Source organism: Callithrix jacchus, chromosome 5 (genome assembly GCF_049354715.1).
Source record: "Callithrix jacchus isolate 240 chromosome 5, calJac240_pri, whole genome shotgun sequence".
NCBI lineage: Eukaryota > Metazoa > Chordata > Mammalia > Primates > Cebidae > Callithrix > Callithrix jacchus.
Genome location: NC_133506.1, coordinates 117,522,653 through 117,535,618, shown reverse-complemented (window position 1 = coordinate 117,535,618; position 12,966 = coordinate 117,522,653). Strand labels below are relative to the sequence as shown.

At 47.8% G+C, this 12,966-nt stretch overlaps 1 protein-coding gene across 5 annotated transcripts in view; it reads right to left on the bottom strand.

Moving 5' to 3' along the window:
- Positions 1 to 2,315: 2,315 nt before the first annotated feature.
- Positions 2,316 to 12,966, bottom strand: part of TTLL6 (tubulin tyrosine ligase like 6) — a 53,383-nt gene continuing 42,732 nt past the window's right edge. For 4 of the 5 annotated variants that reach the window (XM_078374247.1, XM_054256300.2, XM_035301315.3 and 1 more), the window contains one exon: positions 2,316 to 8,599. The gene's annotated coding sequence lies outside the window, so the exon portion shown is untranslated. The remainder of the gene's footprint in view (positions 8,600 to 12,966) is intronic. The other variant, XM_035301324.3, reaches the window with a different exon arrangement.

Sequence of the window (12,966 nt, the reverse complement as noted above, 5' to 3'; positions counted from 1 at the left end):
AAAAGAAAAGGAAAGAAAGAAAGAGAAAGGAGGGAGGAAGGAAAGAAAGAGAGAGAGGAAGGAAGGAAAGAAAAGAAAAAGAGAGAAAAAAAGGCAAGGAAGCATCTTGTGGCTCATTTTTAATGTTGATAGTGCGGAGGGAGCCTGTTTTGACCCCTATTTCCATTCTTGGGCCACCAGCAGAGCAGAGCAAAGCTCTGAGGTCACATAGACCCAGCTCAGACCCTAGTCCTACTCCCCAGCCGCTTCAGGCCCGGGCAACCGTCTCTGTCTCCCCAGCAGTCTCCTCACAGGTAAAATAACGGCAGAGTTGATGCCGGAATCAAATCAATACAGTGAGGAGCCCAGCGCTGCAGGGCCCCGTGCTGGGGCCAAAATAATGCCCAGCATACCTCAGCTTCCTCTCGGATTTTTTGCCAAGGCCAAACTTCTTGTGTCCCCAAGAAAACCCTTGGCCACTTGACCTCTGCCCCGTCTCAGCCATGTGACTAGGATGACTGAGAAGTGAATCAAAGGAAAATCACTCAGTCTACTCTTCTCCACAGCAGGTGAGCAGAAGGAAGGAGGAGAAAGGGAGGAAGGGAAGAAGGGAGGGAGAGCTCAGTTCCCTTTCTTCGTCGTTCACGTGGTGGGCCTCCACACCAGGAGACCTAAGCGGTCTGACAAAGGCCAGTTACCATGGCAGGAACACTCCTCAGGGCCTGTTTCAGCACCCCATTTACGTGGCACACGAAAAATTCAGGATGACCGCCCTGGCTGAAAGCTCTTCCTGGGTTTGGGACATCAGATCTTCCGATGTCTCTGGAGTAGCTATGACCTGGGCATAAACCTGTTTTCTACACTGTAAAATGGGCATAACCACCATTCCCACCCCGCCTTCCTCGGGAGTCCTAATGGGAGCAGTGATGGAATGAAGGTGACCACAGTGGAACCCGAAGCGCTGTTCCCTGCGTGGCTTCACACTGATCTTCACACTAGAATGCAGTGTCTGCCGTTCAAGTTCAAACTACCGTGGTCGGGGAAGGGCCACAGAGGTCTTGCTTGGGACACATAGTGGTTTACGTTATCTCTTGGGTTCAGTTTCCTCATCTGTACATGGGGCTCGTATCTCCCTCATAAAGTGATTTTTGGGGATGATAAAGTTTGTAAAAGCGCTTTGCCCCAGGGTTTGGTACATAATACTCGCCACGTTAACAATGTCGCCTACACGCAGGAACCGGAGGAATCCCATTCCAGGCTCCTTCTGGAACCGAATTCACCTCTGAGGCTTTGGAGCTTCTTAGCCGGAGCCGCTGGGGCGAAGCGAGCAGAAGAGCGAGAGGCAAGCTTTCGGTAACCGGCTGGTCCGGCCCTGCCCTGAGCATTTCTACAGAGACCCCGGTCCCGCTTCTTCCAGCCTCGGGTAGATCTCTCTCTCTGACCCTGCTGGGACTTAGGCCTTTTGGCTCTGCGTTGCAATTGGCCGCGGTGAGGGTTCGGTTCCTGCGCTGGAGCCGGGGTGCTCTCTTGTGGAGGGAGCAAGTAGGCGGCTCCTGGGTGTGGGCCCCCTCAACATCGGGGAAGCACTTTCCTGTCGACCTGGGATCTTTCTCCGCTAAAGAGCCCGGGGCTCTAGGACTCGGGACTGGGCTATGGGGAGCAGGGTTTTCCACTCTGTGCGTCCTAATCTCCAATTCCAGGCTAATTCGTTAGGAAGAACCTTCCCGAGAGCGCTTTCTCCAACAGGACCTCCAAACCAGGCACGCTGGCCTTGCCCTCTCCTGGGGAATCTCCACCTGCCCTATAACTACCCTCTTCAGATATGGGGGAATGAAGGAGATATTCCCACCACCTACACTTTCTACGGCCCCTTCTGGTGAATGGTATTTTCCTTTGGGGTCCCTAGAAGTGCGAGGAGGAAGCCTGCAAATGAAAAGGTTAAGAAAGAAAAGACAAAAAAGAACCGGTGAATTGCCTCTGAGTCCAATAAACGATTCCTCTTTCCTTCTCCAGTCCTTCTCTCACTTCCAACAGAGCAGTTGAGAAATCATTTCAATAATCAGCAAATCTGCCGGGAAGTGGAGAACCAGAAGGCAACGTCCTATCCAACAGCTGGTTTTTCTTCTCTCAACAGAAGCCCAGTCTTTCCTTTAGATATGAATATAGCTACTGTGCATTTATGCATTAATAAATATAAATTTCCCAACTAGGTGGTGAGGGACATGAATTTTCACAGGAACATTGGGCCCTAGAGACACCAAGGAGCTTCAGGTCATAAGGGGGTCTATTCAGGCTATGTCCAAGCACAACCCAATTATGGCATCAAAAACAAGAGGTCTTGACTCAGATCTTTCACGTTTTAATAAGGGAGGGGGATGCTGCTGATACAGCAAAATGATTGAAAAATATTCATAAACATATACTTGTCACTGGACCTCCATTCGTGTTTGTGGGTGTGATAGACAGAATCAAGTATGTCAATTAGCTGTTTCTTGGTTTAAAAACAAAAAATATCCCCAGCCCCACCCCTGCTCTGGAGTCTCTGCTTCTCAACTATGAAGTGGAAAAAAAGAACTCAAGTCCCGTTTAGACTGTGGGAGCTCAACCCATGAAGGGACTTTGGGAATTGACATGGGAGAGTTTGGGGTGGAGGGTGGAAGGGTGGAGGAAATGAGATCGGCAGCAGACACTGAGTCAGAAGCCTGAGACTAAGGCCTGGCTCTGTGTCCTTGATGTCCCCAAGCCTCAGTGTTCACATCTATAAGATGAGGATAATATTGTTCTCACAGAACTGCCGTGAATAATCAACAATATAATAAACGTGACAGTGCTTTTTCATTATCAGCCTTTCCTTGGCCTGGACCAAATTGAAAGGACACAGTGGGCCAGGCGAGGCGGCTCGGATCACGCCTGTAATCCCAGCACTTTAGGAGGCCGAGGCAGGAAGATCTCTTGAGCCCAGGAGCTTGAGACCAGCCTCAGCAACATAGTGAGACTCTATATCTAACAATAACAACAACAAATTAGCCAGGCATGGTGGTGGAGGCCTGTAGTCCCAGCTCCTTAGGGGGAGAGTTGGAAGGATCGCTGAGCCAGGAGGGCAACACTGCAGTGAATCATGATCTAGCCACTGCACTCTAGCCGGGGTGACAAACCAAGACCTTGTAAAATAAAAAGAAAAGAAAAAAGGAAAAAGAAAGAAAAATGAAGGAAGAAAGGAAAAGAAAAGAGACCATGCAAGGAAGGCAAGGGTCCAGCTTGGGCCCCAGCCCAGGGATGGGTATGAGCATCCCCATGGCTACTTGATGCCCTGTCATGTGGGCTCAGCTGGCTTAGTCTTACCCTCTGTCAGATCCAGGGGAAAGTGAGAATCCATTACAGTAGGCCTGTCTCAGCTCCTGTTTGCTTTGGCCACAGTGTGATGGTGTCTTTCTGGCTTTGCCAACAGGATTTAGGTGTTTGCTCTCCCGCCTGGCATGGCTGCTGGGGCAGCTGGCATTCTGCTCCTGCTTATCATGCTGACTGAGACTTCCTGCTGCTGCTGCTTCCCCTTTCTCAGATGGATGGAATTCTATTTTATTATAATTGGCACAAGACTCCTATGCTTGAGAAAGCAGGGTTGTAGAAGGAGGCCACAGACTATCCCTTTCAAATGGCTCCGCAAGAAGTGCATACTCAAGGACTAAGCTGAATCAGGCAGTAGGCCAGGAAAAGAAATGAAACAGAGAGCCAGAAAAAACAGGCACAGGCACCAACCCTAGATCTTTAAAAGACTTGCTTTGCTTTCCACCATTCTTTCCTCATGTTTTCTGGGGACAGCAGTAGATAGCGGGGAGTAAAGGGGAAGGGAGCCCCTTGCTGAAGGTCACCCCAGACCAGCCAGAGCCCACGGCTGGAGAGTCTTGGAGGAAGCATGATTATCAGGTGCCTGATGGGAAGAACATGTGTTCAGAACAATCATGTCCCCCCCCCCATACCCAAAGCAATTCCCAGAGCCTTCAGCCACCTCCCCAGCACACAGTGCGCATTCAGGAGACATGAAATACCCTCCACATGACATGCTGCCTGCTTGGCTTTCCAGGCTGCTGGTGAATAGCTTAGAGTCACGGCTGGAGAGTGCAAAATAATTGAAAACAATGCTTAGTAAATTGCAGTTTCAAGGTCTTCATTGCCTTCCTAACAATTTGAAAAACTCATTTTATTGCTTTTCTAGATTCCGAGAGTTGAAAATACCACTGCGTGCTATAATTAAGCTAAGTGACATGCCAGCTGTAAAGACAAGGGTTGTGAATGATTACATTTAGTTCATGTAATCATCCAGGATGAGTGTGGGGAGGGAGCCTGCAACAGCTGCCACTCTGCCTTGCTTACACTCTCTGCCAGGGTGGAAGGAAAGCTGGAGTCTGAAATTACTTTTTTTTTTCTTCTTCTTAAGAAACAGGATCTCCCTCTGTCAGCCAGGCTGGAGTACAGTGGCACAATTATAGCTCACTGTAGCCTTGTCCTCCTTAGCTCAAGCAATCCTCCCACCTCAGTCTCCCGAGTAGCTGGGACTACAGGTGTGCCCCACCATGCCTGGCAAATTGTTGTTCTTGTTTGGTAGAGACAAGTTCTCTCCATGTTGCCCAGGCTAGTCTCAAACTCCTAGGTTCAAGTGATCCTCCCACCTCAGCCTCCCAAAGTGCTGGAATTACAGGTGTGAGCCACCACGCCCAGCCAAAACCTTCTTTATTGATTGTTTTCCCTCTGTCAGGCAGTTAGCTGCTAAGTCCCAGTTCTATGATACTTTTCTCAGTTGTCTCTCCTTTTTCTTCCAGCTTATTGAGGTATGTCTGCCTCCTTTCCTTTCCCCTAGCCAGCCATCCTGATAGACGCTGCAAGGGCTTGAATCCTGGACCACTGTATGAGACTCCCAAGCCCTCACTCACCTTTGGGTCCCTCCCCTTGCCAAGCCATTCTACCTTCTACTACCAGACTCATTTTCCTAATGCTAAATAAAATCCCCCACTCACAAACCTTCAGCAGTTTCCCACTGCCTGCTGAATTAGGTAAACACTACCCAGGATAACAGTATAGCCCCTCTGCAATATTTATTCGTTCAGCAAATATTTACTGAATTCCTATTATGTCCTAGGTACTAAACTAAAAGCAGAGAATATAGAGATGTAGAGACGCGGTACATTCCAGAGGACAGACAGCTGCACAAATTCATCACCATGAGGAGTGAGTCCAATAATGGCAATATAAACCAAGAATCCTTGGGTTTCCAATATGGTCTCTTAATCATCTCCCAATTTCCTTTCTGATCCAGCCAAACTAGACTAGACCTTATCTCTTTTTTTTTTTTTTTTTTTTCTCCAATATGGAGTTTAGCTCATGTTGCCCAGGCCGGAGTGCAGTGGCGTGATCTTGGCTCACTGCAACCTCTGCCTCCCAGGTTCAAGCAGTTATCCTGCCTCAGCCTCCTGAGAAGCTGGGATTACAGGTGCATGCCACCACAGCTAATTTTTGTATTTTTAGTAGAGACTGGGTTTTGCCGTGTTGGCCAAGCTGGTCTCAAACTCCTCACCTCAGGTGATCTGCCAGCCTCAGCCTCCCAAAGTGCTGGGATCACAGGCGTGAGCCACTGTGCCCGGCCTAGACCTTACCTCTTGATCACATTCAGGGTTTTAAGTTTCTTCCAGGGCTCCATACCTCACTCCACATATTATATCCACATTTTAAAATCTTATTTATCTTTTTCTACCACCTCAAATATTACCTCCTCCAGTGAAGTGGACTTGGTCCTCTTGGCCAGGTGTGAGGGTGTTTCCTTCTCATCTACTGACACTCTTTGTTAGTGGCCCTTAACTCAGGCTAATTATCTATGGACCTGCCTTCTTCCACTGCACACTCCTCAGAAGCAGGAACTGCCACAGCATTTTTCTGTCTCGCAGGAGCCACTCAGTAGACAGTTGTTCTGCACAGCCATATGAGTGAACAGGCAGGAGGTGGGTAGGGCCGGGAAGGCAGCCTAACATCGCGCCTTCTCATTGGACAACGCTGAGCTGTTAAAGCCTCTAGACAGGATGTGCTACATAATTTGGCAGGCCCAGTGCAAAATGAAAATGCAGAGTTCCTTGTTCAGAAATTATTCAGAATTTCAAGATAGTGCCAACAAGGCATTAAACCAGGGCCCCGTGTGACTGCGCAGATTGCATGCCCTGTCTCTAGGAGCAAAGATGCTGGCACCACAGTGTCCCATAGAAAGCCAAATAATTCTGGCATCATCTTATTAAGGGACTTCTTTTTTTTTTTAGACAGAGTCTTGCTTTGTCACCTAGGCTGGAGTGCAGTGGCACGATTTTGGCTCACTGCAACCTCTGCCTCCCAGGTTCAAGCGATTCTCCTGCCTCAGCCTCCTGAGTAGCTGGGATTACAGGCACACACCACCATGTCTGGCTAATTTTTGTTTCTTTAGTAGAGACAGGGTTTCACCATATTGGTCAGGCTGGTCTCAAACTCCTGACCTCATGATCTGCCAACCTCAGCCTCCCAAAGTGCTAGGATTGCAGGCATGAGCCACCATGACCAACGAGACTTCCTTTTCATCAGCTCAGGAACCTTGACTGGGTGAAACTGGTGACTAGGGAGAAAAGGGGAGAGATGTAGAGATTCCAGGATGCCCCTTTTCAGCAAGTCTTACATTTTTTGCTTGGGCCAGGCTATGATCTGTGGCAACCTGATGAGAACAATGGGAAAAGTGGCCACACATCAGTCTGTTTTGAGCCTTTTGAATGGCATCAGGAATGGGCTAGTGAAGTGGTGGTTGGGGTGACAATTATGCTTTTACTTGTCTGCTCAGATAACCAGGCCTTGGCTTCTTTTGCCATCCAGGTGGGCCTTGACTATTTACTAAAAAGAACGCTATACCAGGATCCTTGAAAACCAGGCCCACATGCAGATGACGTGTACATGTGTGTTTCAGAGCTGGACACAAATGACTTGAGTCTAACATCTCCAGCCTTAGATAATTTCGTTCTTTTGCCTGAAAGGTACTGTAGGCTTCAAGCATCCCAGCTTCCCCTGACATTCTTGAGGCCAGAAATTCATTCTATTGGAAATCCACAAGGCAAAGTCGGGTCAACACTGTGAAGCAAGTGCTTGTCTTCAGAACTTGCTTCTTCCACCCCTGCCCCATACACCTCCTTGAAAGGTCTCACCAAGGATCGGACTCAGGAAGAGCAAGTAAGGCAAAAATTGATGACATTACAGGCGCAAGCCACTATGCCCGGCTAATTTTTCATGCCCGTTCCTGGAAAGGGCAGAAAGTGAGCTGGCAGACAAGGAAAGATGTTATGCCTAGGGTATAGTCAGGCCCTGTGCTGGGCAGAGTTGGTGGAGTCAGGGTGCCCCTGAAGGGGCAACATCAGGCTCTGGGCTCCCAGCAAGGAGGGGAGGGCTTACTGTAGACCATTTGTCCAAAGAAAATCTTCAAAGCTTCCTGACATATATTCAATATATTTGGAGCTTTTTTTTTTTTTAGACGGAGTCTCACTCTGTCACCCAGGCTGAAGTGCAGTGGCATGACCTTGGCTCACTGCAACCTCCACCTCCTGGGTTCAAGCGATTCTCCTGCCTCAGCTTCCTGAGTAGCTGGGATTACAGGTACCTACCACCATGCCCAAGTAATTTTTATATTTTTAGTAGTGACGGGGTTTCACCATGTTTGCCAGGCTGGTCTTGAACTCCTGACCTCAGGTGGTCTGCCCGCCTCGGCCTCCCAAAGTGCTAGGATTACAGGTGTGAGCCACTGCACCTGGCCTGGAACCTTCTTAGTGAGATGTACTCAGGATAACTGTCTCCCTGCCACCTTCCCTTCCTATTATCCCTCCAGATCAGGCTCCTCCTCCTGGCAGTAAGCATGACAATTTTTTTTTATTAATGGATGCCTGAGGGGAAAGTGTATCATTTCTGCAGGTTGATGGAAGAAGCATCTTCAGGCTGGGTACTCTCACCTCACCTCTGTTTTCACTGATGAGATTAAGTTGGGCTGGTTAGGAAGGTCACCAGAAGATGCTCGGGCACTGAGGTGGCAAGTCTTTGGGCTGGGGATGGGGGGAGGTCAGGTCTTGACTTTGCAAAGTTGTAGCTGCCTCAATTCTCTCACTCAGGATTCAGTTATGGACCTTGCCCGTCTCTGACCTTGTCTTTTATCCTGGAGGTGAAGATCAACTGGCACAGTTCTACTGGTGGACTGAGGGCTTTTGACTCCTGGAAATCATGAGTCCTTCTGTGAAACACTACTCACCAAGTTGCTTTATCTGGGGGAGTGTTCCGGATGATGGTGCCATGTGAGGAACCCAGAGAAGTGTCACTGGTAGGGCAACTGAGGTGTGTCCTGGGGCAGCACCAATCAACCCCCAGGAATCATGGTCCTGTAGCACTGTAAGCTACCTGGGAGGGCACAAAGGCAGGGCTTCTGGCTGCTAATGGGAGCTAATGAAAGACCAGGACATCTAGATGAGGAAACAAAACTTCAGTTGATTCTCTGGACACTGGAGACACTGTGGGAAGAGACATACCATTTGCTGCAAGTTAAGAGGTAGGAAGGGGAAAACGGCAGAGATCCAGTCTGATTCTGGAGAAAAAAAAGAAAAGATTTTTAAAAAAAGATATTCCTTTAAAATGCCCTCCAGAATATTAAAGTCAATTAGCTCATCATCACCATTTCCATCTAGTGGATCAAGAGACACTTAAGTGACTCATATCCGTAGTCACTAGAAACTCATTCTACCTACACAGCATTCATCTTCTTGCAGGCTTCTTGTCTGAAATATTGGATATGGGTCATTTAAGAGCAGCCAAGATGGCTGGCTGGAGAGAATGTTCTGGTGGTTAAGAAGCTGTATGCCCTTGGACAATTACTTCACCTCTCTCAGCCTTGGTTTCCCGATTTGAAAAAGGACAGCAACGCCTTGAGGACTGAGATAATATATGCAAAGATTTTAGTACACCAATGGGAAGTGTGTCTTGGGCCAGTTCACACTGGGCTCATCACCATCTGCACAATATCATCAGCAGCAGCCACAGCATCACCATCACTGCAGGTACCATTGATTCAGTAAGTTGTCAGGCTTCCCACTCTGTCAAGCCATGAGTCATCCTTAAAATCCTACAAAATGAGGCCAGGCACAGTGGCTCATGCCTGTAATCCCAGCTCTTTGGGAGGCTGAGGCAGGTAGATCACTTGAGGTCAAGAATTTGAGACCAACCAGGCTAACATGGAGAAACCCCATCTCTACTAAAACTACATTCAAAAAGTAGCCAGGCATGGTAGCACACCTGTAGTCTTAACTACTCAGGAGGCTGAGGCAAGAGAATCACTTAAACCTGGGCAGTGGAGGTTGCAGTGAGCCAAGATTCCACCACTGTACTCCAGCCTGCGCAACAGAGTGAGCCTCTGTCTCAGGGGAAAAAAAAAAAAAAAGGCAGAAAGAAAAAGTTAGCCAGGCATGGTGACAAGCACCTGTTGTCCCAGCTACTTAGGAAGCAGAAGTGGGAAAATCACCTGAGCCTGGGAAGTTGAGGCTGCAGTGAGTCATGAGTGCCACTGCACTCCAGCCTCGATGACACAGTGAGACCCTGCCTCAAAAAAAATCCTACCAAATAAGTTGTTTATTCCCTAGAATTCAACTGTTATACAGAACTGCATCCTGGACTCAGTGACCAACCCATTGTGAGAGCAGGTCCGGAGGAAGAAGAATGAGATTACAGCCACTAAAGCAGAGAAATAGAGGAATCTGTCAGGGCTCCATTCCTCACATGGGTCAGGATGGGTGCCAAGTTCATGGCCAAGTGGTAAAGAGGAAGAAACATAGAGCTATTTGTTCAGAGTCCATCACTTGTGTGAGGTTGGGCAAGTCATTTAACATCCTCAACCTTGAGTTTCTTCACTTGCAAACTGGGCATAAGGTAATAATAACATCTGCCTTGCCAACCTCACATTGTCAGCATGAGGATTCCATGAGATATGATCGGTAAACCTGATGTGTGGAAGGTGTTATTATTATTATGCTTTCGAAGGAAACTCCTGATCCTCAATTGGAGCCTCTGCTTGCTCTTCCTTCTTTCCTTCAACCTTTATTTATTTATTTATTTAGAGACAGAGTCTTGCTCTGTCGCCTAGGCTGGAGTGCAGTGGTGCAATCTCTGCTCACTGCAACCTCTGCCTCCCTGGTTTAAGCGATTCTCCTGCCTCAGCCTCCTGAGTAGCTGAGACTACAGGTGTGTGCCACTACACCTGGCTAAGTTTTTGCATTTTTAGTAGAGACAAGGTTTCACCATTTTAGTCAGGATGGTCTCCAACTCCTGACCTCGTGATCCGCCCACCTTGATCTCCCAAAGTGCTGGGAATACAGGAATGAGCCACCGAGCCCGGCCTCAATTATTATTTATTATGCGGGAGCCCTCTTTTCACACCACATTCTGCTCCATCTGTAAATCAATGCATTAATAGATGGACATTCTGCTGTATATAATTAGTCTTTTGTGAGTTTGCTTTCTTATATGTAAGTCCTTTATGGTCTGATTAGTTTGGAGAGAACTTTTAGAAGCCATCATTTGACCTAAACGCAGAGGGCCAGCTCTGAGATCTGGTGACCCCATACAGTATTCTAGGAGGCTCTGCTTGGTCTTTGTCATCTCTACTTGCAGAAATGCCTCCACTGAAGAGCCACTTATTGTCACCTCAGCTCTAACTAAAGACTAATATGAAAAGTATCATTTGAAAGACAGACAGTATGGCTTCAAGAGCTTGGGGTTTGGGAATCAGAAGTATCTGGCTCAAATCCTTGCTGTGCCAATTAAAAACTGGGGGACCTTCTGAATGTTAGGCCTTATGCTCTTTGAACATCCGTTTTTTTTCTTTCTTTCTTTTCTAAAGTTCAAGGCTGAGTGCAGTGGCTCATGCCTGTAATAGCTTTGGGAGGCCAAAGCAAGAAAATTGGTTGAGGCCAGGAGTTCAAGACCAGCCTGGGCAACATGGGAGACCCTGTGTCTACAAAAATAATTTTTAAATTAGCTGGGCATCATGATGTGCACCTGTAGTCTTAGCTACACGGGAGGCTGAGGCAGGAGGATTGCTTGAACCCTGGAGTTTGAGATTATGGTGAGCCATGATCCTGTCACTGCACTCCAGCCTGGGCAGTGGAATGAGATTGCCTCCAAAGAAAATAAAAATAAAGTGGCTGAGTGTGGTGGCTCATGCCTATAATCCCAGCACTTTGGGAGACCGAGGTGGGTGGATCATGAGGTCAGGAGATTGAGACCATCCTGGCTAACATGGTGAAACCCTGTCTCTACTAAAATACAAAAATACAAAAAATTAGCCTGGCATGGTGGCATGTGCCTGTAGTCCCAGCTACTCAGGAGGCTGAGGCAGAAGAATTGCTTGAACCTGGGAAGCAGAGATTGCAGTGAGCCAAGATTGCAGCACTGCACTCCAGCCTGAATGATAGAGTGAGATTCTGTCTCAATTATTCATCTAGGAGAAACTTTGAAATCATATCTGCCTACAAAATACCAGAGCTTCTTAGGGTAGCTAAAGAAACCCACTTTGCTAAAAAGTGACATGAAGAATCAGCACCTGATGTCAGAGGTATTCTCCAAGGTTCACCTGATGGGGAAGCTCTCCTTGTTCCCAGCTCACTGCAACTCCAAGCAGACAAGAGCCGGTGTATACAGGGGTGTCCTGGAGCTTGGGGGTGGGAGAGAAACCAACAGAACTAGTGCCAATCTTTGAGGAGCTCCCAGTCTTGAGGGGGAAGAATAAAGTTCCTGTCCTCAGGGAGACCCCCATCTGATGGCAGAGATGTGGTCCATACCACTAGGGATTCTCTGGTATGATTGGACAAAAAAGGGACCAAAACAGAATGCTATGTCTGGCCTTTTCTGTTAAGAGGTTCAGAGAGCACTTTATTACACCCTCTTAGTATAATAATCTCTTCCCTTTCTTTGCGTGGCTTCTGATTATTATTATTTTATTTTAACAGTCCTATTGAATACAAGTTTTCACTGTAATCTGCTACATCAGCTTCGCTGAGGCGGGTGGATCACGAGGTCAAGAGATCGAGACCACCCTGGTCAACATGGTGAAACCCCGTCTCTACTAAAAATACAAAAAATTAGCTGGGCACGGTGGCGCATGCCTGTAATCCCAGCTACTCAGGAGGCTGAGGCAGGAGAATTGCCTGAACCCAGGAGGCGGAGGTTGCTGTGAGCCAACATCGCACCATTGCACGCCAGCCTGGGTAACAAGAGCAAAACTCAGTCTCAAAAAAAAAAAAAAGTAGAAACAGGCTGCGTGTGGTGGCTCACATCTGCAATTTCAGCACTTTGGGAAACTGAGGTTCATGAATAGCTTGAGGCCAGGAGTTCGAAACCAACCTGGCAAAACCCCGTATCTACTAAAAATACAGAAACTGGCCAGGCATGGAGATGCATGCCTCTAGTCCCAGCTACTCAAGAGACTGAGGCACGAGAATTGCTTGAACCCAGGAAGTGAAGGTTGCAGTGAGCTGAGATCCCGCCACTGCACTCGCCTAGGAGACAGAGTGAGACTCTGCCTCAAAAAATAAATAAATAGTAGGAACATAAATAGCAATATATAAGTAACTATCTTTATTTAAAATTCCAGTACCAGAAAATCATGAACCATATGCTGAAGATAGTGGGAGTGGGCTGGAGCTCCTTAAGGATCAGACAGTTTTGCTCCAATGACAGCCCACAGGTCAGGGTTGGCTGTAACAGGCTCCTCTGCCCAGGCCTGGATCTACATGTAAGACAAGTACTTATAGCCGGGCACGGTGGCTCACGCCCATAATCCCAGCACTTTGGGAGGCCAAGGTGGGTGGATAACAAGGTCAGGAGTTCCAGACCAGCCTGACCAACATGGTGAAACCCCATCTCTACTAAAAATACAAAAATTAGCTGGGCATGGTAGGAGGT